Source organism: Macrobrachium rosenbergii, chromosome 46 (genome assembly GCF_040412425.1).
Source record: "Macrobrachium rosenbergii isolate ZJJX-2024 chromosome 46, ASM4041242v1, whole genome shotgun sequence".
Taxonomy (NCBI): Eukaryota; Metazoa; Arthropoda; class Malacostraca; order Decapoda; family Palaemonidae; genus Macrobrachium; species Macrobrachium rosenbergii.
In genome coordinates this window covers 12,225,001-12,230,270 of record NC_089786.1, presented here as the reverse complement: position 1 = coordinate 12,230,270, position 5,270 = coordinate 12,225,001, and the positions used below count along the sequence as shown (strand labels likewise).

Sequence of the window (5,270 nt, the reverse complement as noted above, 5' to 3'; positions counted from 1 at the left end):
AGAATTCATCACTGATTGTTCATAATGAACTGTTTCTATTTATTACTCTCTCTCTCTCTCTCTCTCTCTCTCTCTCTCAAGGAGAGGTGGTTTAAAGTTTAAAACAACTCTGTCTGATGGTTGTATATAGTTATGTTAAAATGATTTAATGTATGCGTAGCCCACAGTCGGATGCTTTTCGAAGTTTGTTAGTTTATGCGCAAACATATTCAAACAATCACGGGTCCGTGAAATTCAAAACAAGGGGGTCTGTCTACACGCATGGATATTCCCGAAATTAAACAAAAAAAATGTCCTAAAATTCTATTCAAACGTGTCCAGGATGAAATATATGACATATCAAATTCTCAGCAAATATGGGAGCTATATATTTCCCCGACAGCTTATCTGGTTTTATGCGATTTTGACCATTCTGTTGGTCCAAATCACTCGGTTTCCCGTTTACTTTACTCTTGTTTCAAACAGTAACAGAGGGAAGACTGTGGGAAACTCTGGAAACTCTGGAAAAAAAAAGTGTCATCTACCCCAGTCTACCCTAAGCTAAAGCACCATATGCATCATAACTCAACTTAGCTTGGCCCTGCAGAGGGGTAGTGCCGTCAGTGCACCTCACGCGTTATGCGCTGTATAGGTATTACTTAAGGTTTTTGCAGTGTTCCTTCGGCCCCTAACTGCAACCCCTTTCGTTCCTTTCACTGTACCTCCTTTCATACTCTTTCTTCCATCTTACCTTCCACCCTCTTCTAACTATTGTTTCATATTGCAACTACGAGGTTTTCCTCCTGTTACACCTTTCAGACCTTTTACTTCCAATTTTCCTTTTCAGCGCTGAATGACCTCAGAGGTCCCCGCGCTTGACGTTCGGTCTAAATTGCAGCCTATATTCTATTCTATTCAACTTAGCTGGGATCGGAGCAGAAATTGATCTATGATACATTAAACATAGAAGCTTATAACTGCCAAGCAATACAAGGGAGGCGGTGCTGGGTGGGTGGGGGAGGGATAACTCCGTCTTGCCTGCAAGCTGAGAGGGCACAAAAATACCGAGCACTTCCACAAATTGCACTTTAATAACAAGTGCGTTTCAGCCCTGTTTTTTTTTTTTTTTTACATAACGTAGAAGACTAGGTTAAAATTATCTTCTAAGTTACTACATATACGTAATGACTTTTTATCGCCTAGTTTACAACAGTATTGCCAAACTTCGCCATAAGCTAATAGTTTTCTTGAGCTGTCGATGGAGGTGCTATGGTGGAAATGCTTTTTCGCATCGTTAAATTTTTTACTTGGATGCCCTTGCCAAGGTCAGGAAAATCCTCACACCTTTATTTTTGCACTGAATGGTCTATATGGTCTCTATTTTCAGCATGTAACAGTTTTTTTACGCGTTACTTTATCAATAAAGTCACCTATTCTCATTTCTTACTGAAATTATTACCTTCAGCAATATTCAGAGCATTATCAGTTTTAATTGCCCCGCTCCAGTTGCTATTAGCTCTTTATTTTCTGATTTGCTTTGACTGTCATTCGTTTACCATATTCACCGGTACAATGATTCTTTGCAAGGTGTTTATGCCACAGGTATTACTGTTATCATTATGATGATTGTAGTTGTCATTACAACTACAATGTTTATGTACTTATTAGTTTTCTGTAAAAGGATACTATTGAGATGGCTGTGTGCCTGTCCGTCCGCACTTTTTCTGTCCGCCCTCAGATCTTAAAAACTACTGAGGCTAAAGGGCTGCAAATTGGCATGTTGATCATCCACCCTCCAATCATCAAACATACCAAATTGCAGCCCTCTAGCCTCCTCAGTGGTTTTTATTTTATTTAAGGTTAAAGTTAGCTAAAATCGTATTTCTGCCACCGCTATAGGTGCCAACAACACAGGCCACCACCGGACCGTGGCTGAAAGTTTCATACAGCATTATACACTGCACAGAAAACTCGATTGCGCCGAAGAGACTTCGGCGCATTTTTTATTTGTTATCCATTGCATCTGCATTCTGCATCGCTATAAGGTCCTGAGGAGAAATGTTATTATAATTATTATCTTTGAAATAATAATTTCGTAAGTAATCTTGTCACCCAAATTTCTTGTAACTAGCCAATCGCAATTCAGACAATCAAATTACTCATTACAATGACATCTACATTCTCAGTTCCGTCCCAACGTAATATTTATATTTTTCATTAAAAGCTCAGTCTCATATTCTCTCTATATCCCTAACTTTTTTTTTTATTATTTTTAAGATATCTTTCAGGTTCCGCCAATTTCTGCTTCCAAAATTTATTTAGCTGATTTCCTGTAACGTTTTATAACTACGGTTTTTTTTTAAATTTTATTTTAAGTCATTAGTGTTTAAGATTCCTCTGACCGCCAAAATGAAAAATTAAAACAATTTAAACGACATGTATTAGGCGATATATATTTGGACAGTAATAGATCGTATTTTGTTTTATTCCCAGCCAGTTTTCAGCTTATGAAGAAGAGGTTAGGGGGAATTACTGCTTCACTGTCAGCCAATAGAAGGATATGTTCCGGCGCACTAATAACGTGTTTTGGGAAGTTCTCGCCATGGCAGCCTCTGATTGGCTGAAAGAATGCGAGGTTCAAAGAACGGCAGCAGTCAAGGACCGAAAAGCCCATTTGTTGCTGTTTAACCGTGACAGTGGCAGGACATTACTGCAGTTCCATGGCGTGTGATCTCATCCAGGTAGGAGTCTTAGACTGATTCGATGGTTTTTAGGTGGTTTTAGGATGGAGGTTTTTAAGATTAAAAGGATATGTCTCCGTGCATTACTTAGGACTTGCTTTTAATTTTTCTGCAGTGGTTTCAAGGTTTGGCTGTTTAGCGCCAATGTTTGTGGTAACTGGCCGCCATTCGTTGTATTGAGGTGTGTCCACGGTACTAAGTTGAGAATATTGCGTTGAGTGGTTTAGAAGACTACATGAAGGTGTATCCAAGTCACCAAAGGATTAACAGTGTAAAATCTAAAGAGCGATCCGAGATATCAAAGGAACCAAAGTTACCCACGAGACATTCCATCTAGCCTTTTTTTTTTTTTTAACCTTAAGCATTGCGCGTGCATCAGCTTTCTTAGATGGCTTCAGATAAATGTTAAGATCAATGTACAGCCAAATTCTGTCAAAGTAGCCTACGTTGTTAAAGTGTATCGGGGTTGCAGGAAAATTTATACAGTCCTTGTGGTGTGCTGCGACCAACAGTAAAATGCTATAAGTCGCCTATACGACTCCAGCCAGCCATTCTTGCATGAAAAACCATTCTGGGTTTTTCATGAAAATGTCTAGGAAATGACAGGGCACTAAAAGAACCTAAAATACCAACCTAATGTAACCCAGGGGTGTTTACTGGTTACAATTTTGCCGTATTAGCTATGGAGGCGGCTGGGAGACTGGTATTCTTACCTTAAAAGTCGTATTTTTATTAGTTTTTTGTAATTATGAGCAGCAGGTTTGTATTAGAATTTTTTGTTTTATAAGAATAATTAGGTGAATCTCGAAAAGTTTTTTCAGGAAAATTTACGCGTAAGAAAAACATTAATTTTATAATCTTGTTTGTTTGGTAGGTGACGTGAGCCATACACCTGCAGATTTGATCGCTCATGACCAACAGATATGGAAAGTATCCTACTCGCCACTAACTCGCAGACTAAATCGCTCAGATATCCAACTCCACATATATCTCATTAGCACCAGCACCTGATTTCGTTGATTTTCTAACTTTTGCATGTTCTTTTCTAAAAGCATTCCTCAAGTTTGCTATTTTCTTCTTTACAAAAGATACATCACAGTCAGGGTTTACTGTTTGACGTTAACTATTAATTTTATATATCTTGTTTTTGTTTCTGTTATAAAATCTGGTAGGCTTTGATCACGTGTTACTGCATTTATTAGACTCAGCGATAAAATCTTTCGGGGGTAAAACTTCCAACATGATGGAAGATCAAAATAATGGTTTTATCTTTAGACGAATTTAGGGATTTGGTCCGTAGCGATCAAATCTGTATCAAATCTGATTATGGGGTCCTGGTCGATTTCTGGTCGTTTCAGCCGTAAGACATTTAGGCCGTAACATCCAAACTGGCAAACAGCCGAAATGGGTGTCTATAATACTTGGATCCCCGTGGGGCTAGTACTAAACATGGCGTCCGAAGGAGCTTCCTCCATGTCTGACGGCCTATACTTCATATGGCCCCAAGTTGTGACGGCCTAACAAGTTCACGGCCGGAAGTCATATGGCCAAATTGTCCCGAACTCGATTACTTGGTAATTCTTCATAAGAGCCCCGCGCGGAGATATCGTTTATTGATAAATAAAGTTTTCTGAACATAGAGAAGGGTGTATATAATGCAGTACAGGTGAGATTGAGAAATTTACCGAATAATTTGAGAAGCGTATCGGCTTTTATGTTTCTGCATTCATCCCAGAGGGCCTGGTACTAAACCGTGCCAAGCCGAACTTTTTTTTTTTGTGGAATTACCAAATACGGTAGAGTTCAAGCGATTTTGAACTTAATACATTGCACACGGATCGAGATTTTTCGACAGCTCTTATACAGGCTTTTAATTTTAAACCAGTCTTCATAAAGTTAGTCGTTAGATAATTTAGATAATTTGGCTTTCAAATGTAATACTGGAACTGTTCAAAGTAGGTTACACCATTCCCTTTGCAAAACAAAGTGACTGGATTTTCATAATGTAATATCTTTTGCAAAACAAAGTGACGGGATTTTCATCACGTAATGTAGACCTCTTTGATTTTTCATTTTTAGGGGAATAAGGGAGCTTAGACCCCGAAAACAAAAAGCAGCTGTGAGTTTTAGCTTTGCCTACCCGAAATGGTCACTGGTGGTGCTGCCTGTAGCTTTGGGCCGTCCACGTTTTAAATACGAATTCCATGGTTCAGCTTCTGTCACTGAATGTCAGTGATGAATAGCAACAGAAATTGTCGATTGACGACCATTTCGGCGCCTTTCATTCCATAGGGAATGTTGAGTGCAATTAAATGTGCTGTTTACCGTTGACAGTGAATGAAAGCAACATTCGCAATAGATTGGCCAGCCCAGTGGCGTCCAGTCATTATCTCAACGATTAATTTCGAAGGTGCTAATGATTATTTTCGATTATTGCCAAGTTGTAGTTTCATTAGGACGATAATTGAAACGTCAGCTTCAATTGGCAATTCTACAGAAGAGCTCCACCGGAAGCTTTGTTTGGTGCCCCTCGCTTTAAAAATATAAACA

At 38.9% G+C, this 5,270-nt stretch overlaps 1 long non-coding RNA gene across 2 annotated transcripts in view; it reads left to right on the top strand.

Moving 5' to 3' along the window:
* The first annotated feature begins 2,505 nt into the window (after positions 1-2,505).
* Positions 2,506-5,270, top strand: part of LOC136830222 (uncharacterized) — a 35,306-nt gene continuing 32,541 nt past the window's right edge. For both annotated transcript variants that reach the window (XR_010850603.1, XR_010850602.1), the window contains exon 1: positions 2,506-2,720. This is a non-coding gene — a long non-coding RNA (uncharacterized lncRNA). The remainder of the gene's footprint in view (positions 2,721-5,270) is intronic.